General features: G+C 38.3%; 1 protein-coding gene and 1 long non-coding RNA gene across 27 annotated transcripts in view; one reads left to right on the top strand and one right to left on the bottom strand.

The window, feature by feature from the left end:
* The window catches only part of ADGRL2 (adhesion G protein-coupled receptor L2), a 632,947-nt gene that overhangs the window by 87,295 nt on the left and 519,957 nt on the right, over positions 1-25,695 (bottom strand). The gene's annotated exons all lie outside the window — the stretch shown is intronic.
* LOC105861928 (uncharacterized) overlaps positions 18,360-25,695 on the top strand; it is a 35,960-nt gene continuing 28,624 nt past the window's right edge. Inside the window, exon 1 of the long non-coding RNA XR_012916055.1 lies at positions 18,360-18,442. This is a non-coding gene — a long non-coding RNA (uncharacterized LOC105861928). The remainder of the gene's footprint in view (positions 18,443-25,695) is intronic.

The raw sequence follows: 25,695 nt of genomic DNA, 5'->3' as shown, positions 1-25,695 counted from the left end.
ATTTTTAAAGCTTTAGTCATAGTCATCCAAAAAATTAAAGAAAAGGAAAAGAAAGATCAGCATATTTTAATAATTTAGTGGATTTCCAAAATAGAATCTACTGGAGAAAAGAGATCATGGTACTTACGCTTTCACTAAAAAGAACTTACGAGTTTTTGCTATGGTTAGAATATGGTTTGTCCCCACCAAAACTCATGTTGAGGCTTGGTGCCCAGTGTGACAGCTTGGGGAGGTGGCCTTTAATATAGGGGAGGTGGCCTTTAATGTAAAGTCTTTTTTTTTTTTTAAGAGATGGGATCTTGCTATGTTGCCCAGGCCTCAAGTCACACCTCTGCCTTAGCCAACTGAGTAGCTAAGACACAGTCTTTCTCACTGGCTTTAACATGGTTAGTTCTTGCACGAATTAATTAGTTTTGCTTTTTTATCACACACATTCACTTGCCATTCCGTTTTTCCACCATGCTAGGAAGGAGCATGAGGCCCTCACCAGTTGCAACCACTCATCTTGGACTTCCTAGCCTTCAGAACCGTAAGCTAAATAAATTTCCTTTTTAAATTACCCAGTGTGAGGTACTAAGACAGTTCTTAAGTTAATTTTACTTTATTTAATGCTATGTCTATTGTTTTAAATAAAAAATGTTCTCTTTTTTAAATTCTTGTTCTCTTACCCGTTTCCATTAAACTTTATATGTATCTTCACTAACATGCTTTACTAATGTGCTTATTATTAACACACAATACTGTGTATATTCATTTTTGATATGTATCTACGCTGCTAGACTGTGATTCTTACTTATAATCCTAATGCCTACCACAGCACATGATACATAATTCCAATAATACTGTGGAGCCAAATCACTGAATTAAACAAATAGTATTTGTTTAACACAATATAAATTACAATGTGCTTTTCTCTGTAATATCCATTTCCTTTGGTAGTGAAAATAAAAATGGTGAACAGTAAGAAACAAACTACTTATAATCAAGAAAAATTATGTACGATCTCCCCATAAGTAAAAAATACTTTAAATTCTGTCAAGTTATTATTTTCTATGTATCACTAGAGTTCATTAGTGCTTCTTAAAAGATAGATGGGGTATATATTAATAAGTTTTCCTTTATCTAAACTCTTATGTTCTCAACCAGAAATATATATTTCCATGAAAAATATGACAAGAGAAATAAAATATTATAATAGCGAACATTTACAGAGCTATTACTGTGTGCTGGCACTGGGTTAAACGCTTTATATGAATGACTTTGTTTTATGCTTAACATCATCAAAAAAAAAATAAACACTGGAGTAGTTACTGTTATATACCAACTTCACAGAGTATGAAACTAAGACACCAAACAGTAGTAAATTTAGAGTCTTGGAGATTACTATTAATACAAGTTAGATTCTATCCTAACCCATGCAGGGTGCTCAGAATCCAGAGCCCATGCTCTCTGATCAATGGCCATCACCAGAAAAGTACTCTGCGACTACTCAAGCCACTTTGTTGATAATATAACAAGATTTATAAGTTTTCATACAATCTGAAACATCACCAAATATTAGTAAATCTGACAGGAAATAATTATTGTAAAGGTTCACAAAACATACAGATAGTAGAGAAACTTTTTTCTGTGGAAATATAGAGAGATGTACCATAAATATAAAGAGAGAAAACTCTATACTGTTCAAATATGTATATATATATGGAAAGAGCCCTGAACACTGAATTATGAGTGTCTGGGTCAATCTTGTGGACTTGGCAAAGTCACTTTACTTTTCTGAGTTTTACTTTTCTTTTTCTGAAGAATTAAAGTCATTTCAAAGTCTTACAAAATGTTTCCAATCTATGATCTAAACAAATAAGCTCCTTTTAATCAAGTACACATGCTATTTAATATTTTCAAGTGATCAATAATTAATAAATTACTTGCTATATTTCTTTATAATATAAACATAATGAGATTGCTCACATGGATATGTTGTGGCACCAATAAGATAGCTTGTAAGGTACGGTCAAAGTAATTCTCGAAAGTCTATGTGATTAAATAGGCAGGGTTCAAACAAATCACAGGATAACACCTTCCTGTGTTAACTATTTTAATCACAGACTTAGCAGAAAGGAGACAATAAACATGAGTAAATTAGGGAAAAGAAAAGTTTACATAAATTTTTAAGTGAATTGTTGTGCCGTCCATCTTTGGTCACTTTGCACTATATTTCCCTGAAAACTTCAAGAGTTCAACCTCTTCCATCAACAATGGTACTGTACTCTAAAGGAAGTTTGGAAAGACTTTCATAAAACTACCGCAATTAATACTAATTTTTAAAGCCCAGTGCTTTCACTAAGTAAATCTTATAAAAGACAAAAAAATTATTCCTAAAAACATTTGTTTACCACTTTATTTATATCACATTAATAAACTACAATGCTACTGAATCACAGGAAGAAATCACGTATGGCTGTCATCTCTTAATCAAACTTTCTTCCTTAGTCGGGAGTAATTCTTAACTGTTTTAAATTGACTATTTTAGAATACACAGTTTTTCAAAATCATTTGCCAAGTCTACATGATTGATTTCCAAAAATGACTGCCTACCAGTCAGATCTTCACGCTCTTCTATACCGACTAAATCAGAATCTCTGGGTTCAGATGAAGCTAGGATATCTGTATTTGTGGGAGAAAACTTACTTTATTTACAACACACTGATATAATAACCAAGATGTGCCAAGAATTTCTCTAAGGCCTTTTAAAAAGAGTTTTTATTTCTCTATTGAGATGACCTATTTGTTAAGTCACTGTCATCATATTTCCTCTTAAATTTCTAATATAGTTTTACTTGACTCTTTGGACATTTATAATAGCTCTTTCGAAACGTTTATCTGCTAAATCTAACATCTCCTCCCACATCAGAGGCAGTTTCTACGGAATCCTTTTTCTCCAGAGTATAGGTCAACTTTTCTATTTCTTTGCATATCTTGTAAATGTTTTTGTTGTTATTGAAAACTGTATGTTTTAGATAATAAATATACTGTTAGCAACTCTGGATTCAGATTTCTTTCTCCTGAGAATTGCTGTTGTGGTCGTATTTTCTTTGTATTATCTTGACTGGATTTAATCTGCAGAATCTGTGTCCCCCCACAGGTTGTGGCTGCTTATTATGTCTTTGCTTATGGATTATTTTAATTCTACTTTTATTCTGTAGCCTAGGTTCCTAGAGGTCACTTCTATCTGTACAGCTTAGTGGTCAGCCAAGGACGGGACAAAGACTTTGCACAAAAACCGTGAGTCCACAATAAGGTTTCCACCCTCTGCTGATCTGAGTGCGTATTAGGAAGAGTATTAAAAGTTCAGGCAGTTTTCAAGTCAGCCTCAGTTATTTACTTCCTGTCAAGGCCTCTCATGCATCCTCGGAACATGTGCTTAGCTTCCCAGTTAATCATTTCCAAGATTTCCCTGTTATGTTTCAGATTGGCTCTCTAGTCCTCCCAACTGGAACCCAAAGGTTAGCAGAGCTACAGGTTTTCCTCATTTCTTTCCCACTGACAACACTGCTGGGCATGGGTTTCTAATCTCCACTCCAAATGAAGCCAACTCTCTGTGGCAGCAAAACCACTGGTTTTTAAGGCCAGCCTCACCCTGATGAAATTACCACAATGGCACAGTTAAGGAGCGAGAGCTGGCGGGCAGAGGGAGCAATGCCATGCTAAATGGCTTTAAGCTTCCACTCATCATACCAGAAGTTCTATTAGCTTTTCATAAATAAATGATTCCTCATTTGTCCTTTGGTTGGTTGATTTCCAGAGCCCAAAATGGCTGTTGCTGATAATTTTGTCCAATTTTATACTCGTTTTGGAGGCAAAGAATTTGCCACCTTCTTCATCCCACCACTGTCAGAAGCCCCATAGGGACTTTACAAATATGTACTGACTATAAATACTCAAAACAACCGTATGAGATAGCTACTATTATTATCACCATTTCACAAAGAAGGAAACTGAGGCAAAGACAAGATTAAGTTTTACACTGTCACACATCCAGTAAGAATGACATTTAGGTTTGAACCCCAGCAATTCAGCTTCTGGGTTCATGTACTTAAATGTTACTTTAATGCCTCTCTGAGTGAGCATGAAAATCAGCTCACGTCTGGGGACCCCAGTTGTAGAGGGTTTAGTTAGGATGTACCAGCTGCTCCTGGTCTTGGAGAGGAGGAGATAAGGAAGGGAAACTGTTTCTTATGGCCAAGTATTCAGTGAAATGGCTCAGTCAACATAACAAACATAAAGAAATCCCAAATTAAAGCCTTTTAACCACACTATTACTATGAACATTTATTCTAAGCTGTACTTTCAATCTATTTCTATTTCAATAAAGAAAAAAATAAGCATCCCAACAAGCAAAATGTAATCCAATCCATCTTTCAATCCTGACAGTCAAAGAAAGAACTGGTGGGAGGCCCTGGGAGCAAAAAAAAAAAAAAAAATCAATATTGCAGCTTTGTGCTGTGCAAATGTGAATACTGCCAAATAGTGGTGCTTAGAGTAAAATGAACTGTTTTGCTCCGTTTTCTCCTCTCTGAACAAATGATTTTGAAAAGACAGTTTTTCCCCCCAAGCTATAAAATGTCAAGCAATAACTCTCCGTGCTTTAGGCTAGTGATTGGAATAAATACCTCCCGGCAACAGGTGCAGTGACTTAGGACTGAAATCATTCACATTCAGGGGATAACTCCTAATAAACAGATGCACTGCTACGGGATGGGAATTTGTAAGACCAGAATTGAAATTCTATCATTGGACTCTGCATCATTTATAAGCATTTCTGCAAGAAAATATGCTGCTCTGACAACAAACAGTACAGTCTGTTGTGATGAACTTCAAGCACTTGATTAGAAACATTTTGCTTTTCTAACATTGTCTCCATTCAATCTGTTCTCTCCAGATTTCTATAAAACTATACCTTCCTATAAAAGTGTTCTTATTAAATTGTAATATAAAAGATTCAACTTTTCTGGCACTGTTTTTCCTAATTACTTTGAACTAAACCCTGTCATGGATGCTACTGCTCAAGCTGTCTCAGGGTCCCAGGAAGCACCATGCCCCTTCTGATTACCAGGAACCTCTAAGAAACTGAGGCTGTGACTTCAAGCTGTGTTGAAACATTAACCCAGGATATAGTCTATTACAGTGCTGGCATATGAAATCTCTGAATTATTCCTGTTTATATGTGCTAATAAGCTTTCTTCCTAAAATGGAAATAGAAAAATACTTAATGAGGAGGGGACATGATTTCAAAACAAAGTTGAACTGGAATTTAGGAGGTCCCAGAAAACTTACTTCCATTTCATCTTAATTTAGATGAAAAGAGCGTGTTAAAAGTAAACCTATAAGATAAATTAATTCACTAACAGTTCAACTTTTTCACTTATCTCTACATATTCATGAAGTCAACTGATCACAATTTTAAAATTCAACGATGCATAATAAAACGTTTATACTAAAAGGCAGTATGTTAAAAAATCCATTTCATGTAAATTGTAAAAGGTCATCCTGGTGTTTTAGTTATTTGACTTGATCTACTTAAGAAATTACTTTATCAATCAAACCCTAAAATATCTTTTTTGTGCACATTAACATATAATTCTTTTCACCTGTATTATGTGAGGAGCCTAAACTATGACAGGTGGAGAGTAAAAAAAAACCTACTTTCACCTTTGAACTTGTTTTCATGCTGAGAATAAAGAAAATGTAAAAACATAATGTCATTTTCCAGCATAAGCAAACTGGCCTAGAAAATGTAGCAATTTGTGTGTAAGTAAACTTGGTTAGCATGAAACATCAAACAAATACCTACAGAAACATGAAATTCTTGCGAAAGAAAGTATTCCAAAAACTTAAGATCATGTACCTAAAAAATTACCAACTCAACATCAATGAGTTGATGCCTTAGCTTCTTGTATCATTTTGGTATAGAAGCTGTTGTTTTATTTTAGATATGTTTTAGATTCTGAGGCACTTCTAACACTTTTTCTAAGAAGAATGTTTACAGATAATTTGAAATTTTACTATGTTATTAATAAGAAAAATCAAATACAAATGCTGTGAGTTACATTGAGAAACACATCAAAATTTCCTAACATGCCTGGCACCATGGCATACCCCGGTAGTACCAGCTACTCAGGAGGCTGAGGCAGAAGGATCCCTTTAGTCCAGGCATTAGAGGTTGCAGTGAACTATGATTGCACAATTGTATTCCCACCTGGGGAACAGAGACCACTCCCCCCATTCTTAAAAAAAAGAAAGAAAGGACATCCTAGTAAATAAATACATAATGAAAAATTAATACATAATTAAACCCAATTACATAAACCACAGGGGAAAAAAACTTCAAGATTTGCTAAGAGTCACAAAATTCTGTACATGTTGGATGCTGTAAGGTAAAAATGTACTTTTAGAACACCACGAACTGTTAGGTTCAAATATTACTACTTTGGAAAAACCTCTTAATATTTTAAGGAGAAAGTATGCATTATGAGTCCTTCAAAACATTTTAGAATTAATTCCTTATTAGAAAGAAATTGATCTCTCCCGCTTAAAACTTTTAAATTATCTACCACTGATTAAAAATTCACAAGTGCCATTAAAACATAGCAATTTATGTTATAAAATACTAGCAATTTAATAGTGAATTTTTAAAAATTCCTGATAAGAATATCCATTAAAAATAATATATGCCACAGAAAGAAATGCACTTGATAGTCTCAGCATATAGGTATAACTTCTCCAAAGTTCATAAATGCAGGATAATTTTATGCTGATCTGCTTTTTTAAAAAAATTGGTGAATTTTGCATTAAGTCTCAATATTACTCAGTGCTTGTGTTGAAAGTATTCCCTCTTCACAGGATGTGCTACTCATTTTTCGCTTAGGCAACAATTACTCTTTACAAACCAGTTCAAGGCTTCCTTGACAATGAGGAAAAAACCTGAGCTTAGGTGTGGGTTATCTGTTTTGTTTCTTCTAGTACACAAATACGGAGCACCTACTATGTGCCTAGAGCTCTTCTAGACACTTCAGATATACCAATGAAAAAAATGACAATGATCCCTGTTCCTCACTTATGGGGGGAATGGTACCTCCTTGAGTAAAGGTATCATCTATCTGATTCACCATTTAATGCCAAAACCTAGTAAAGCATCGGTATACACTGCTCTTTATAGAGGACACAGATATGTTAAATAAATGGACATATATAAGAATTGAATAAATCACCAATCATGAGCTCCTCTATCAGAGAAGGTAACATGCTCTAAAGGTCTCTGTACTTATATTCCGCCCCCACGGCCTCTAAGCTTTTCAATAGAAAGTGAATATTATTTATTTTTGTATCCTTGATTTCCAACAGTGCCTGGAACACAGTAAGCATTCAATTTATTTTATACTCTAATTCCTATGTAGCAAAAGATGTCAAATATACTCAAGAACATAAAAGTTGTTTATAGAGGGGGGGAAAAAAAACCAGAGTCTTATCTTTTTATATATTAGTTTTAAAGTTTTGAGTTTATAAATTTCAGCTATGCACATTATCAGAAAATGTTTTATAATAGTAGGATTCAACTATAAAAATATGCCCTTAAATGACTGACTACCTGCTAGATTTCAAAATCATCCCAGAGTTGTAGTCAGTAGTCATGTAAAAAAGCATGACAAAAACAAGACTGATAACTATATTCCTCTCTTTTGGGGGGGAAATAGGAAATACTCTGTATAATTATTATTATTTTTTTTAATTTTTTTTTTTTGAGACAGAGTCTCACTTTGTTGCCCAGGCTAGAGTGAGTGCCTTGGCGTCAGCCTGGCTCACAGCAACCTCAATCTCCGGGGCTCAGCGATCCTACTGCCTCAGCCTCCTGAGTAGCTGGGACTACAGGCATGCGCCACCATGCCTGGCTAATTTTTTTTGTATATATATTTTTAGTTGGTCAATTAATTTATTTCTATTTTTGGTAGAGACGGGGTCTCGCTCAGGCTGGTTTCGAACTCCTGACCTTGAGCAATCCGCCCGCCTCGGCCTCCCAAAGTGCTAGGATTACAGGCGTGAGCCACCACGCGCGGCCTCCAATTATTATTTTTTATAGATAGTTAAAACTGGTTTAATATTAAGAAGTTAACATCAGAAATGCAATTTCTCAAGTCATGCTCATTATGGTAGCAAATTAAAGTTCTTAACTAATTTTTATAATTTATCTACTGTTAACAAAGAAACTAGAGAATAATTACAGAATAAGTAAAACAATTTTATTATCTCCTTACATATAACAATTTCTCTCTACCTCTACATTAATTATTTAATATAATCATCTATTTTATGATTTATTTACTACCCTTTTGCTATCAAAATTCCATTAACTCAACCCTATCAAGCCTTGGAGCATGTATTTGTTCATAAAATCAGTAAAATAAGAAGCAAAAATATAGAAATGGCTGATTTTTTGCCCCATCCAATGACTCACTCCAAACCATGCTGGCTAGAGAATTCCATTCCTTTCCTGTCACTGTGTTAGAGTCTGATGAATAAAATTAATTAGGGTGGAGATTTCATTTTAGTATTTCCCAAGCAGGTCTCCCAAATCAAAGCGAGTCAAAATTTGAATTTTAAGTCTTTTTGTTAATACTCTGTCCTATTTAAAAATAAACAATTATTTTAAAGCAGAAAAAAAATACAAAAAAACTACTAAGCAAAATTTCAGTACATTTAAACTGAATCACAAGAGAGACAATAATGTATATGAATGTAAGATTTCCATACCAGTGAACTTTTATTAGGCAATAATAAATTCTAAAAGTGTGAAGAAGTTACCTGTGTAACAGCTTCCTCATTAAAAGTATCTATAGGGGGCCAATTAATACTAACTCTAGAACTTCTCTGATTTAACAACATTGAAACTGCATTGAAACCACCCACTCATTTCTCTCAGTCCCAAAAAGGAATCCAAAGGTAATCACACTCAACCACTACTGACTCACAGAAGTGTCCTAGCAGGAAAAGGTATTATACCTCCATATACATTCCTATGAGGTATTTAGTTCTCATTTTAGATACAAAAGATTAACACAGCCTGAAACTAGTCTCAACTCTTGACTTTTCACAAATTGTTATCCACACTAACAATTCAATCATTTAAAAAGTGTCAGCAATTTAATCTTTTTCCACTGAAGAACGGAACAATTTCATGTCTTTCTTTCTACATGTTTTTAATAAGGAACTACTTTCTTCAAACCTCAGAGGACTGTAAATTGGGACTTTTTTGTTTTTAACGGAACACACTAACACTATTGACAATAATAGAAAGGCTTTTCTCCTAACAGGTAAGAAGGTATTTTCCAACAGATTTCTAGAAAAAACAAGGTCTATTGAAGTAATTTCACTCCTCAAAAAAATAAGTTGATTTTTTAACTTTCATCTTTTTCCCCTTTAAACAATGTTTAAGATTTGATTCTAAATTATGAAATTTTAAAAATAGAGACTATCATTACTAACATGAGTATGATTATAAATGAAGGTTATTTTTATTTCACAAACAGATGTAAAGATAAATTTCTAAAAGATATATGGAGCTCCTGGGAACAAATAAGCAAGTGGGTAATATACATTAAAAAAATTATTTTAGTCAACACTGGTAACTACTGTGCTATTACTTTTCCCAATGAATGTTCCTGGATCAACTAAAAACTGCAAAGTGCCACAATAAATGAAATTAAATGCAAAAGTGAGCCCATTTTATGAACTTCACTTCAAATTGCAATAGATAAAAATTCAAAATACCCAAAATGCCACCAAATGGAAAAGAGTATTTATTTATTGCTCATTCATTCATTTATTATGTGTTTGTGTCCTTAGCACATTCTAATCACTCCATTTGACAATTCGGGAATAAGCTAAAGAAACAATACTCAAGTTGGAGGCAACTACAACCACTTCCCACAAACTACAGAAAGCCTGCCCAGTAGTAAAAGTTCTCCCTAAAGCAAAGAGATGATTTATAGAAGTACTCTACTAACTGTGATACTATGAGATAAAACAGAAACCAATTCCCAAAAATGGTATAACGGTTATAAAATCATTCCTTAAATGACAATATAATGACTTTTATTTCATGGTTCGTTTCGGTGTTATCATTTCCGTGATTTTCTGTTGAGGTTTGTCAATTTTTAATAAAATGATGAGGTTTTAAGGAACACACTCAAACTATTTTCAAATCTGTGTCATCACAACATTCAGGGAAGTAGAGAGAGATAAGTTTAATCTGACATTGTAACGTTATGAAATGTTACCTTAAAAAAAAATAATACTACTTTTCTGCAGAGTTAAAATTACATTCTTTCTTTATTTAACTGCCAGGCTGAACATCAAGGGAACTAAGAAACAGCACGGAAGCAGATCCGATGGTCTAGGCCCTGCCCCTACACACTATGGCCCATTGTAGTCTTTCATACTTGCTCCCTACAGGTACCAACAGGGCAGAGGAAACAGAGCAGTTCCAACTTCTGGATACAGAGATTCTAACAAATTACAAGGAGCTGCAGGAAAAAAGGCTCACAGGAACCCTGTTTGAGTCAGCGTTGCTATGCCCTAGTGTACTGCTCTAATGTCCCTTCCCTAGTACTTTAAATGTTTATTTCCCTTTACAACCTCAAATACTTTTAATTTCATCCTCATGAAGCTGAATGCTACCAGATAAAAGAGTTCCCTTACTATTCAAGGAAAAAAGAGAAACAGAAGAAAGGCTTGATAAGAGTCACAAAAACAAGCAAATGCTTCTTATCAGAAAATGAGAGTAAGTTTAGGTGAATCAGATTTGTAATGACAACAGGCATGTTTTAGAAAATTACATTTCTCAAATCTGTGCAGCATCATGAGTAAGAACTATGTGGGAGCAGGAACTCTTCCTATTCATGGTACTATACACCATGGCTGGCCCATAAGAGATAACGACGAGCACATGAAAGAACCTGAGAACTAAAAAATAGATAAGGTTTTGAATTCTAGTTTTGCCATTTACTGACGTGGCAAAACTTAAAGAAGTTTCTTTACAAATGAACTTCAGTTTCCTTGTAAAATTGTGATATTAATATTATATTTAATTCTAATACATACAGTAAGTACTCAAATGTTCTACAAATGAAATTCAAATCTGGTCTATCAGATACCCACATGATATATTCTAAATAAGTGCTTGACAACTACTTTTTCCATAGTCCATGGCTAAGAATGGCTTCTACATTTTCAAATATTTAAAAGAAAAACTAAAATAGTAATATTTCATGACAAATGATAAATATAAGAAATTCAAATTTCAGTGTCCAGCAATAAAATTTGACTATTGTCAATAAATTTGGGAGGGGGTATTCATTTCTCTTGTTATATAAAAATCTATATGACACCCTCAATTTTGCCTTTTGATCATCAAAGTCTAAAGTATTTACTATCTATCTAGCCATTTACAAAAAACATTTGCCAACCACTATTCCAAATGTTTACACAAAATCAATGAATAGACTATATTTTCCTCTTGTCAATTTTGTCAGTGGATGTTTTGGTATTGATTAGAAACAGATTAAAGATAATATAACATGATTCTTGAGGTTTAAGTTTATCACAGTGTTAATTTTTTTTTATTTTTTTCCCCAGTTTATTATTTTTTTTTATTTTTTATTTTTTTTATTTTGGCATATTATGGGGGACAGTGTTAATTAAATAAGGACAAGATCTTTAGAATATGTTCTCTGCTTACCAAAGCCTTACAAAAAAGTAGTGTTGTGGGATAGGTGTGGATGTGACTAGGTGAAGAATTCCATTTTAAAAATGCTCCCTTTAAATATGATGTCCCCCAACATATTAATTTAATAATCTATACAAATGTTATTGAGATAAAACAACTTAAATCTGAAGTGTTAATTCTAAAACGAGTAACTATTTGATAGCAAAAAAAAAAATTCTGGACAAGGGGTTAACTCTATCCCTTAAAGAGCTTTGTGACACTGGATAAATCATCTCGAATATCAGTGTCCCAGTCTCTTCATTTGAAAAGTAGATATGATATTCAATTAATTCACAGTACCAGCACAAAGACTGATGGATATGAAAATGTATCTTGACCCAAAAGCACTACTCAAATACAAACTGACATTTATCAGAAATTAAGATAAAACAGCTCTGAAATAAAACACACACACACTAATTATGTTCCACAAAGTACTAAGTTCTAGTCACTAAAGACCTCCAAACATAAAAGGGTTAATCACTTCAGTGTTGGCATAACAATACTAACAAAAAAAAATGGATAAATCTGATCTCAAAATAGCAATGGAATCCTATTCATGAAATGAAAGCCATCAAAAAATAGATAAATTAATCTATCTCAAACTGAAGCATTCTACATTGAAAAGCACCATAAAAAATGAAACATCAAATAGTAAACCAAGATAAACTGTCTAAACAAGTAACACAGTTAAATACATAAAAACTGCTTACAAACCAAGATTATCAATTTCAAAGTAGGCAAAGAAACAGTGGAAAATAAATATAAGTAGCAAATAAATATAAAATGATTAATTTGATTGGTAAGAACAGAAAGATGACAAAAAATTAAATTTTGTGACATTTTCTCCTATCAAATTATATTTACTAGTATGGTATTGTAAAGCAGCATCATATATTTCTGAGATTATGAACTGGTACAATCTTTCTTAAAAGAGCCTTACCCAAATCCCCTTTGTAAGAATATATTCTTAAAAGAGTTCAAATATTTGACAAAGATTGGGATAAAAGGCATTAATAAAAAATTTGAGACAAACTAAACGCCCAAAATAGAGAAGTGGTTTAAAAGTACATCGATAAAATGGAATATGGTGCAACTTTAAAAATTATAATATTAAATAATATAGTAAATACAAGTAAAAAAAATAATACTATAATACTATTTTGTGGTTTGGGAATGGGTTCCCAGAAAAGCATGCAAAATAATTATAAATCTATTTTGTATATATGCATAGGGGAAAATAAGCCAGAAGTGGAAACCCTTTTTGGCGTAACAGCGACCAGTTCATCAGCAACTGGGCTCAGAAATCAGGAAGCTAATGAAAACTGGCCACCAACCCAAGGTATCAAGAAACAGAACTTGGGTTTCATAGGAGTTAAAGGGAGCAGATGAACAAAAAGGCATTTGGCCCAGAGCATCACAGAAATTGTCCCCTTTTATGGGAACAATCTGAGTATATAGTTTCTCACCCTGAGAACCAATGTGAAAATACCAAGGTTTCCTTAACTGTCCTGGTTCAGAGACACCAGACTGCATACCAGTTGCTTAGGTGGACATGGAGACTCTAGCAACTTTTCCAAAGGCTGCATATATCCCTAGTTCTATAGCATAGTTCCTTTATCATCTGAGATACATTTCTCCTGGGTGACCTATACCCAAACACATTTATTTAATAAGGAAATATTTTGCTCAAGCAAAATACTCCTATAGACTGTATGCATTTTCCCTAATCCCCACCTCTCCCACTAATAATTACCTTCTGTTGTCTGTTCCAAATTTCCCCCAACTTAGTCTGTACTTCTCAGTACATCCTACGGCTGGCACTTTGCTATTGTTTATACATCCCGAAAGGAGGATGAGTGAACTGATTTTCTGGAAATAAACTATGTACACAAAAGAGAAAAGCAAATGGTATCTATGGCACTGAGGTGCTACTGTAGAACATTCCAGTTAATTTATTTGTTCCATAAAATGTATTTAAATAACAAAGTTAATCTGTTTAAAACATGGAATAGAGTCAAATAATTTATTCACTATCTCAAATCTGGTATGTGCATTCCTGCCTTTGTAACTTTCTTCACACCATTCTCCCCACTTGGAATTCCCTCCTTCATGCTTTGCTTCTAGGCCCCTCCCCCATCCTTTAGGGCTCAAGAGCTTCCCCATCTGAAAGCCTTCCCTAGTAGAAGACAGTATAAAGCTATCATGAAACTATTGAAAGAGTCACTTCAAAGATGGAATGGTTAAGTTCTGCACTTAGCATAAGATCACTAAAATTAACACTAACAAATGTTCGGTTTTTCATAGAAAAGTAATTTATTGCCACAGGTGAGAACCATTAATGAAGAGGAGAGGAAGGTAGCTCACAAATACAACCCTTGTGCATTGAGTCTTACTGAAAAGGAAAAGAAAAGAATCAGCACCTCTACTCCTCAGGATCCCCCAAGAATACAGAAAGAGCGAGCCACTCCTGCCTTTTAATGAGATGCTCTCTCCATCTCCCAGGTGATGTGGACTTCTGACTTCCAGTGTCTACTCTGCTCTGAAACAGTATTCTATGAACTTGTCAACTCAATTAACTTGTAGAAAAGTAACTGCATATATTCCATAGGCTGGCTAATTTGTTTCTTCCTTATGTGCTTTAAAACCTAGTTACTGGCTGTGCAGATACAAGTCTTGAGAGTCATAGTTTTCTGTGACAAGAACACTTATTTCTAGAAACTTGTTAATTATATGCTACTTTGCAGATGTACAGTATCCAGTACAGACCGTCTGGATTTGAATCAGCCTCCTGTTTACTGGCTGAGTGATGGTGCTCAGAGGCCAAGCTGTACTTCAGTTTCCTACCAGTAAAACTGAAATAACAATAGCTGCTATGTCCCATCAGGTTTTTTGAAGATGAAGTTAACACATGTAAAGTACTCAGAACATTGCTTCACAACTGTAAGCAATCAATTTTGCCAGCATACTTTTCTTAAAAAGTGGTGCATTTAGACCTTGACAACTATTTTCTTGGTCTCGTTCCTTTCTCTCGCCCATCTCTTTCAGGCATGGTCCCCCTTGACCCCCATGAGTAACAGAAGGTCCCTCGGGCCGGGACAAGTGGCGCCCAACGTGGGGCACGAGGTACGGACCTTTGTCGGGTGACGCCGTGGTGCACTCTTCGGCCGAAGAAAACCCTAGAGACCCTCGTCTGCCGCTCACAGAATCGACGGTCTGGTGAGTAAATTTTTTACATTGTCACTCCATCGAGATGGGCCATTCTTTGTCTAAAGAGGCCGTTTTTATCAAGGATCTCAAGGCCTCACTCAGAGAGAGAGGAATTAGAGTTAAGAAAAAGGACCTAGTAAAGTTTTTTGTGTTCATTGACCGAGCTTGTCCCTGGTTCATTATTGGTGGACCTGAGATTCACCCACGCAAGTGGCAAAAGGTAGGCAGAGATTTAAACAATTTACTTCTGAATCAAGGCCCAGATGCCGTCCCTGTATCCGTTTTCTCCTACTGGGGACTAATCAGAGATATTGTTGAAGGAGCTGATTCAGACCCCAATAAAAAGCAGCTGCTCTCAGTAGCAGAATTCTGCCTCCAACCCGTGTCGTGGTCCGCTTCGAGAACGTCTTTAGAGGCGGCCGAAGGGTCAGCTTCCCCTAATAATCCTGAGGGACCAATATGCCCTTCCCCTTGCACCTCGGTTTGCATTAATATGCCCCCTCAGGACCCCTCGGCTGAGCTCCAGACATCTAGGGATGAGCCCCCAATTAGTAGGCCAGACACCAAGACCCTCTACCCTCCCTTACCCGAGGGTACAGCCCCTCATGCATTTAATTACCCGGTATTCAAGAAACAACCCCTCCAAGAGTCCCTTGACCCCGCAGAGGAGGCAACCCTCGAAGAGAAAGCGGCCCAATATCACTATCCCGAATGGCCGCCTCCTACCGCGGCCCCCCATAGACCTCCTCCTTACGTGCCCCAGATTTGCACACCTTCGTTAATGCCTCCCCTTACAATGCCCTTACTTTTGCGTGCCAAAAAAGACTTAAGTCAAAGGGTTACGCAATTAAAGGATGTCTTACAACTTCAAAAAGAATTTGCCCAGCTTTCCAAAGACTTGTCCTCCCTCCAAGATACGCTTAAAGATTCTGTTTTCATCAGCCACCCACGTCATGGGACTGCCCAATCACACGCCACCTTAAACACTAAATCCTTAAAGTCCTCCCATAAAGCCCTAGCATTCCCGGTAGTTACCCGGTCTAATAGGCGAGGAGACCTTGCTGCCCCTTCTTCGAGCCAGTCCCTGCCCCAAGATTCAGATAATGAGGATACGGAAGGGAGGGAAAGAGAAAGCGAAAGTGATGACCTCCCAGAAGAAACAGACTCAGAGCCCACTGAATTTCGCAGACTAAAGTTTAAAACCTTAAAAGAACTGAATTCTGCTGTTAGGACGTATGGGCCCAATGCACCCTTTACCTACTCCCTCCTAGAGGCAGCCTCAGGGGCGGCTACCTGCTCCCCAGAGAATGGATCAAACTAGTACAGGCGGTCCTTTCTCGCGGGAAGTTCCTCTCTTGGAAGGCCGACTTTCTCGACCGCGGTCAGACCACGGCTGCTAATAATTTAAAAAAAACCCAATTCTGCATCTTGGACCCTTGAAAAGCTTAGCGGACAAGGGAGATTTGCCACTGAACAGCGCCAAAGGAGACTCCCAATTGGACTCTTGTCTCAGACCGCCGCAGCCGCCTTCGGCACTTGGCGTACACTTCCCTCTAAGGGATCTGTTCTTACTCCCCTGACAAAAATCACCCAGGGAGCTCAAGAGGGCTTTAGTGAATTTCTGGGCAGGCTTTTAGAGTCTGCTGAACGGATCCTCGGACATGAAGATGAGAATAATAGGCTTATTAAACAGTTAGCCTATGAAAATGCCAACAGCACTTGCAGGGCCATCCTCAGGGGCAAACTCAAAAATAAAGACCTTAATGACATGATTAAAATGTGTAATGATGTTGACCCCTTCGCCCATAAGGTATCACAGGCTGTACAGCTTGCGGTTGGGGCCGCCATCCAAGGGACCGCGGCACAGAGGGACTGCTTTAAATGCGGTCAACCCGGGCACTTTGCGAGGCAGTAACCCTTAGCCGCCTCCTCTGTCACCCTTAACCTCAGTGAGTCGCCAGGCAGGCCAGCCCAGCCCTCCTCCCTCTGTCCTCACTGTAAGAGGGGAAAGCATTGGGCCAATCAATGCCGCTCCAAGACTGATGTCCTTGGAAACCCCTTGCCCCCCCTTTCGGGAAACGGCCTGAGGGGCCAGCCCCGGGCCCCCCGTCCTATTCAATTCCAGTCGGCCTCGGGGAACAGCCGACAAGAGAGCCCCCAGACTCTAGACTCCTCCGAGCAACCACAGGGAGTGCAGGAGTGGACTTGTGTGCCTCCTCCGACACAATATTAAGACCTGAGGATGGTGTTCAGATTTTGCCCAGTGGCTCCTTTGGACCCCCCCCCCCCGACTAATATGTTGTTTTTTATTCTGGGCTGAGCCTCCTCCACTCTTGTGGGGCTCATAGTCCACCCCTCCATAGTAGATAGTGACTTTACCAGGGAAATTAACATCTTAGCCAGTACGCTTACCGGCCCTGTGTATGTCTCTAAGGGACAGCGCTTAGCACAGGCATTACCCCTGCCCCTTAATACATCCTTCCCAGCCATCGCTTCTAACCAAGGTGCTTCTTGCCCTGGCTCCTCTGATCTCTATTGGGTCCAAGCTATCACCAAAGAATGGCCCACGCTGCGGCTAAAATTAGATGGCAAACTTTTTGAAGGCCTTCTTGATTCAGGCGCCGATTCCACGGTTATTGCCCAAGACGCCTGGCCCGATTCATGGCCACTGCAGCCCTCCCTTACGCACTTACAAGGTATAGGACAGTCTAGAGATACTCTCTAGAGCTCAAAAATTTTAACATGGGAAGACCCTGAGGGAAACAAAGGTACCACTCAACCCTTTGTAGTCCCGAGCCTACCTGTTAACTTATGGGGGCGTGATATCCTTGCACAAATGAATGTCATTATGTGCAGCCCCAATGAAGTTGTAACCAGCCAAATGCTTAAACAGGGATTCCTCCCAGGACAGGGTTTAAGCAAAGAGGGTCAGGGACTAAGAGCACCCTTGACCACCCTCCCTAAGTCAGACAGATCAGGACTGGGGTTCAAAGACCATTTTTCGTAAGGGCCATTGATCCCCCTGCACTTCAGGCAGATAAAATCACTTGGAAAAGTGACTCCCCTGTCTGGATCGATCAGTGGCCCCTCCCGTCTAACAAGCTAGCCGCAGCTACAGCGTTGGTGCAGGAACAATTAGCTGCCGGACACATAGAGCCCTCTACTTCACCATGGAACACCCCCATTTTCATCATTCAAAAAAGGACTGGCAAATGGCAGCTGCTACAAGACTTACGGGCTGTTAACCAAACAATGGTTCCCATGGGAACACTCCAGCCTGGTTTGCCTTCACCCATAGCTATCCCCAGAGGCTACTATAAAATAGTCATTGACCTGAAAGACTGCTTTTTCTCCATACCATTGCACCCAGATGACTGCAAACGCTTCTATAGGACCCTCTCCGAGCTTCCAATGGTGAGTATTGCCTCAAGGCATGGCCAACAGCCATACCCTTTGCCAAAAATATGTGGCTCAGACAATTGATTCTTTTAGAATTCAACATCCTCAGCTATATATAATTCATTATATGGATGACATTCTTTTCGCCGGAGCTGACGAGGCAACCTTACTTCAAGTTACCATGCAGGTTGTCTTGGCCTTACAAGCTCGAGGCCTCCGCCTGTCCCCTGAAAAAATTCAGGTCCGCCCCCCTCACCTGTTCTTAGGCTTTGAATTGTTCCCCAATAAGGTCCTCTCTCAAAAGGTACAAATCAGAAAAGACTCTCTTCAATGCCTTAATGATTTTCAGCGCCTTCTAGGCGACATTAATTGGCTTCGCCCATATTTGAGACTCACCACAGGACAGTTGAAATCCCTATTTGACGTCCTGCAGGGAGATGCCGATCCAACCTCTCCACGCTCCCTAACTAAAGAAGGGCAGCAAGCGCTTCTTAATTTGGTGGAGCAGGCCGTAAACGCCCAGGCCATTGGCTACTTCTCCCCCGACTCTCCCTTGTACTTCATTGTCCTCCCTACCCACTTTTCGCCCACGGGACTCTTCTGACAGGGCAAGCCCCTTTTTTGGGTTCACCTATCGGCTTCCCCCCCTAAAGTCCTTCCCACCTACCCTTACTTAGTAGCTAAAATTATTCGCTTGGGGCGAGAAAACTCCCTTAAGCTCTTTAGAAAAGATCCAGATATCATAATACTCCCTTACAATGCTTCTCAAATTCAATGGCTAATACAAAATGATGATGACTGGGTGGTTAACTGTACGTCTTTCCAGGGCAAACTAGATAATCATTACCCCCCTGATAAACTAATTCAGTTCCTCTACTGGACACCAGCGAACTCAGATAGAGCCTAGAGACCCATGATGGCCTAACACTTAGCCAAGTCACAGGCCTAGGCCTTTGCCTTCTTGGCCCAAGGATGCTTCCCCCCGCACCCTTAGAGAAAATATGCAATCAGTCAATTACTGTCAACTCCACCTTTCAGTATACTCAGGCACCTAATATCTCTTATTTTGCTTGTTCTTCTGGCCTTACCCCGTATGTAGTCACTGCAACGTTTCTTGAGCATAGAGAATATTGTGTGTTAGTCATGCTCTTCCCCAGACTCACTGTACATCCTGCTGACGAAATGCTCAAATTTTGAGAGCGAGGCGCCACAATGCCCCGAGAAAAAAGAGAGCCCATCATGGCCATAACACTCGCAGTTGTTCTAGGCCTTGGTGCCACAGGGGCTGGAACAGGCACAGCCTCTCTAGTCACCTCCAACCAGCAATACCTGCAGCTCTCTGCTGCCATTGATAATGATCTCCGAGAGCTACAGCAGGGTCTAAAATATCTCAAAGAATCCCTCGCTTCACTTTCTGAGGTAGTGTTGCAAAATAGGAGAGGCCTAGACTTAGTGTTCCTCCAAGAAGGAAGTTTGTGCGCCGCACTTAAAGAAGAATGTTGCTTCTATGCAGACAAAACAGGTCTGGTAGAAGATAGCATTGAAAGAGTTAGACAAAGCCTAGAAGATAGAAAAAAACAGAGAGAACAAAGTAAAGCATGGTATCAAAATTGGTTTTCCACATCCCCCTGGCTATCCACATTGCTTCCCAGTGTCTTAGGGCCGCTTGTAGGTTTTCTGTTACTCCTCACCTTTGGGCCTTGGGCATTCAAGAAACTAATTTTGTCAAGTCACAGGTAGACGCAGCCACACAAAAATCAGTCTCCGTGTTTTACCAACGGCTAGAACAAAGAGGCTCCAGAGAAGACCTCCATGAAGAGTCTCCCAATACACCCACTGAAGGTCTAAATTTCTCAAACCTTGCCTCAGACATGGAACGCAGTTGGTTCCAAAGGCTGTGGAGACGCCCATGACGGGATTATCGCGATGCTGTGTACCAGATGCACACCCCGCCAATGGTGAGGTGACTCCATGACGGGAATATTGTAGGTCCATGCCCGGGGGCACACTTCGTAATCAGAAGTGCCGGAGCTGGATGCCACCTACATAGCCTAAGACAGAGGCCTCACCTTCACATTAATCTCCCAATCTTATATTTGGGGTGCTGGTCGCGGAAGGCCATCGCGTAGCCTAAGACAGGCTCTCCACCAACCTATATAAATCTCCCTCATATTAATAAAGAGAGGGGGAGATGTTAGAAGCTAAGACCCTCAACACCCCTATGACTTGTCCTATGCACGGGCCTCGCCCTGGAACATTCCTAGGACAGAAACAGCACCCCACCCTCCAGCTATAGCTCCGAAAAGAATGTGCTCCATGACGTGCTGACCGAGAAGTGCTCCAGGGTGTGCTAACTGCAATTGTTCCCGACCACCTGCCAGGTTGGGGTTGAGTAATCAGTCACAAACAGCCTGGATACTGATAAGACACTGGTTGGGGCTAATTAGCCCAAACCCAAGCCTTACCCCACTCTATTTTTCTGTCTCTACTTCCTTGTTTCTGTATGCTTATAAAACCTACTAAGAATCTAAGTAAAGTAGACCTTGACAACAACAACAAAAAAAAGTGGTGCATTTGACACCTGGTCATTCCAGTTTCTTTAGTGCAGTTAATAAAAGTTCTGGATTCACTCTCCAGCCAACCAAGGAAACAGCCTAATTGGTAAATTATATACCAGATATAATTGAATAACTCATTATGTGCAGATAATTTGCAGATTATGAAATCATAATTATGGGCAATTAGAAATAAGCTAGTCCTTATTCCCATTTCCTATGCTTTCTTTAAAGAAATGAAGGTCATAAATCAATTTGGGGGTTGTTTGTGCATGTGCGTGTGCACACAGTATAATAGTAAATAAGTCAGAAAAATGGATTATCATCTGCAAGGACTCAGAACATCCTCGACACCATATATTTTATCTCACTGAATTCTCAAAATGAGACTGGATTAATCCACAGAATATCCTGACTTCTAAATTCTTAATTCATTCCTTTTAAGGCTAGAAATAGGAAAAACTTCCCCTGAGAAATTGTCTGTGAACACATAGCCAAGCTACTCTAAAAATGTGTCAGAATTCCAACAACACATCCGTGGCCGTTCCCAGCACTTACCACACGGCTTTAAAATGATCTATTTATGTGTGTCTCCTTTTAATACAAAAAAGTCCTTGAAGGTAGGAGTGGATAGTTATTCATGGTTTCTTATCCCAAACACCTAGCAGAATGCCTAGCTACAGCAAGCACTCAATACATATGTGATACTAATTTTACAGCTCAGGAAATGCAGACTCGGAGTATAAACCACGATCATATTACTAAAAAGAGAATCTGAAGACTGGTTTTAATACTCCTTTCCCTATCCCTCACAGCGTAACACTTTCATATAAGTGAAGACTTAATTGGGAAATCTGATAGATAAAATTTCAAAGTGAAACAAAAGCTAGTAACAAACACTTGAATGATGAAAACATCACTACATGTAACATTATTACAATTTTTGCAGCATTCACTTGCCAGCAATTTTTACTATCCATACCAACCAGTCAAAGTCTGTGAAACCCTGCAGGATTCAAAAAAATAGACCAAAATGTTCTATGTCTTGGTCTACTGCCTTGGTCACCTTTACTTTCACAGCATCTACCACAAAATCTGTTTGCTGAATAAATTAATCATCTTACTAAAATTCCATTTCATTAGTTTTGAGAAACTGTGCTTACCTACACACCACTTTGTAATAAACATATATTAGAAGTTCACTGGGTATGACCTTCGTGGAATTTGCAAAGAGATCTTTCTATCCAGGGAGCCATAGATCTATTTGTCCTAATTTATATAGAGCTTTAGAGGAACATGGTGGAGAGTGACTTCTGGTGCTGAAAAAGTACTACTTGAATTTTTATGTAGTGGTTGTCATCTTGCCTAGGCCCCTATTATCTCAACCCCCTACTTCATTAATAACTTTGCCTGAACTATAGCAATCAGATTGGTATATCAACTATTTCTAAATGCTCTTACTATTCACTTTCTTGAACGTGATGTGTGTGTTAAATGCTACAGAGGGTACAAAAATTGGAGGTATTGTATTGTCAAAAATTCTGTATCAACAACTTCAATTAAAAAAATTAGGTAACTATCTTTAATGAGAAACTCCACTATTTTCTCAGGTATAATTAGAAATTTCTTTGTGTTATCTTCCCACTGTCCATCATGCTATAATTAAAATTCATGTGCCTTCCAGCTAAAGATGGAAAAGAAAATCTGCATGAGGGTACAGATAGTTTCTACTATATTCACAATTATAATCATCTAATAAGGTGGGGAGATAATTAATATATGTTAACATACCAACAGTAACCTATCATATGTCCAAACACTATCAGATCCCATTTTAAATCTTAATTCCTTGAGATAATTCCATCTTTAATCTTTTAAACTCAATTTCCTATCGCTGTGCAACTTTTGTTGCATATTCAAGATTTTTAGCTCATTTATTCATCGTTGAAACATTTATTGAGAGGTCATCATGTTCTAAGCAAGGCACAGACTATTGAAAAGAATTTTGCAGTTTCTATTTTTAAGTAGCTCAGTTATGAGGTGGGAGTACATCATACAGTGAGGGAAACATAAGTAATCAAAAATAGAACACTATTTTGACTCAGGAAAAGCAACCTAGTAAAGTTCCCAATATCAAGACTACACAAACTGAAACAACCAAGATTCTGACCAAAACTTAAGTATGGAAAGATCACATCAAGATCATTTCCTAACCTATCACTATTATTTAACTCTAAAAATTTTTGTTTAAAAATATACTACCACATATGGAATACATAGATCAAAGTATCCAGTCAAGATATTTTTTCTCACTGTAGTTTTATGAGGAAGGAAAATTCCAATAAACAGACATACTTCAGAGATATTACAGGTTTGGTTACAGACCATGACAATAACGCAAACTGCACAAGAGAGTAAGTCACACGAATTTTTTGTTCCATGGTGCATACAAAAATTATGTTTATACTATACTTTAGTAAATGTGCAATAGCATTGTCTGCAAAGACAATGGACAAGGCTGGGCATGGTCGCTCACACCTGTAATCCCAGCACTTTGGGAGGCTGAAGTGGGAGGATCACTTGAACCCAGGAGTTAGAGACCAGCCTGGGCAATATCATAAGACCACATCTGTGCAAAATCAAAAAAATTAGCCAGACACAGTGATGTGTGCCTGTAGTCCCAGCTACTCCAGAGGCTGAGCAAGGGGGATCCCTTGAGTCCAGGAGTTGGAGGCTGCACTGAGCTCTGATCATGCCACTGCACTCCAGCCTGGGCAACAGAACAAGATCTTGTCTGAAAAAAATCCAAAAAAATAATGTACATTTTGTAATTACATGATGTAATTAAAAATACTTAATTACAAAAAAATGCTAACTCTCCTGAGCCTTTAGTCAGTTGTAATCTTTTTGTTGGTGGGAGGTCCTGTCTTGATGCTGATAGCTGATCAGGGTGGTGGCTGCTGAAGATTGGGGTGGCTGTGACAATTACTTCAAGCAAGACAACAATAAAGTGTACCACATCGATTAACTCTTCCTTTCACGAAAGAGTCCTGTGCAGCGTGTGATGTTTGATAACATTTTACCCACAGTAGAACTTCTTTCAAAATTGGAGTCAATCCTCTCAAGTCCTGCCACTGTTTTATCAGTTAAGTGCATCAACTAGAGCCTTCGTTATCATTTGAACAATAGTCCCAGCATCTTCACTAGGAGTTGAATCCATCTCAAGACACCACTTTCTTTGATTATCCACAAGAAAACAACTCCTCATCCTTCATATTTTATCATAAAATTGTGCACTTAGTCACAGTTTCAGACTCCACTTCCAATTCTAATTCTTTCGCTATTTCTACCACATTTGAAGTTATTTCCTCCACTGAATCTTGAACTCCTCAAAGTCATCCATGAGGACTGAAATCAACTTCTTCCAAACTCTTGTTAATGTTGACATTTTGACCTGCTCCCATGAATCATAAATGTTCTTAATGGCATTTGGAATGGTGAATCCTTTCCAGAAGATTTTCAATGTGCTTTACCAGAAAAATCACTATCTACAGCAGCTACAGTTATACAAAATGCATTTTTAAAATAATATTTGAAAGTCAAAATTACTCCTTGATCCTTGAGCTACAGAATGGATGTTGTGTTAGCAGCCATGAAAAACAAAATTCATCTACTTGTACATCTATACCAGACCTTTTGGGTGACCAGATGCATTGTCAAGGAGCAGTAATATTCTGAAAACAATCTTTTTTTCTGAGTAGTGGTCTCATCAGCAGGCTTAAAATATTCAGTGAACCATGCTGTAAACAGATGTGCTGTCATCCAAGCTTTATTGTTCTATTTACGGAGCACAGGAAGAGCAGATTTAGCATAATTCCTAACAACCCCAGGATTACTGGAATGGTAAATGAGCACTGGCTTCAACTTAAAGTCACCAGCTGCATTTGCCCTTTACAATAGAGTCAGCCCATCCTTTGAAGCTTTGAGGCCAGACACTGACTTGTCCTCTCTAGCTAGTGAAGTCCTAGATGGCATCTTCTTCTGACATATGGCTGTTTTGCCTACATTGCAAATCTGTTGTTTCATGTAGCCACCTTCATCAATGACCTTAGCTAGATCTTCTGCATAACTTGCTGCAGTTTCTACATCAGCACTTGCTGCTTCGCCTTGCACTTTGATGTTACAGAGATGGCTTCTTTCCATAAACTTTATGAATCAACCTATGCTAGTTTCAAACTTTTTCTGCAGCTTCCTCACCTCCATCATCCTTCATAGAACTGAAGAGGTTTTGCTCTGACTTGCTATTTGTGTGTTCACTGAAGAAGCACTTTTAATTTCCTTCAAGAACTTTTCCTTTGCATTCATGACTTGGCTACCTGTTCTGTGCAAGAGCCCTGCCTTTCAGCCTATCTCAGCCTTTGACATACCTTCCTCACTTAAGCTTACTAGTTTCTAGTTCTTCATTTAAAGTGAAGAGACGTGTGGCTCTTCCTTTCACTTGAACACTTAGAGGCCATTGCGAGATTATCAATTGACCTAATTTCAATATTGCTGAGTTTCAGAGAATACAGAAGCCTGAGGAGAAGGAGAGATCAGAGAACAGTCGGCTGGTGGAGCAGTCAGAATACACACATTTATTAAGTTTGTTGTCTGATATGGGCTCAGTTCATGAGCCCAAAACAATTTCAATAATAATATCAAAGATCACTGATC

Source organism: Microcebus murinus, chromosome 2 (genome assembly GCF_040939455.1).
Source record: "Microcebus murinus isolate Inina chromosome 2, M.murinus_Inina_mat1.0, whole genome shotgun sequence".
NCBI lineage: Eukaryota > Metazoa > Chordata > Mammalia > Primates > Cheirogaleidae > Microcebus > Microcebus murinus.
Note: the sequence above shows the minus strand (reverse complement) of the source record. Positions and strands in the feature narration are given on the sequence as shown.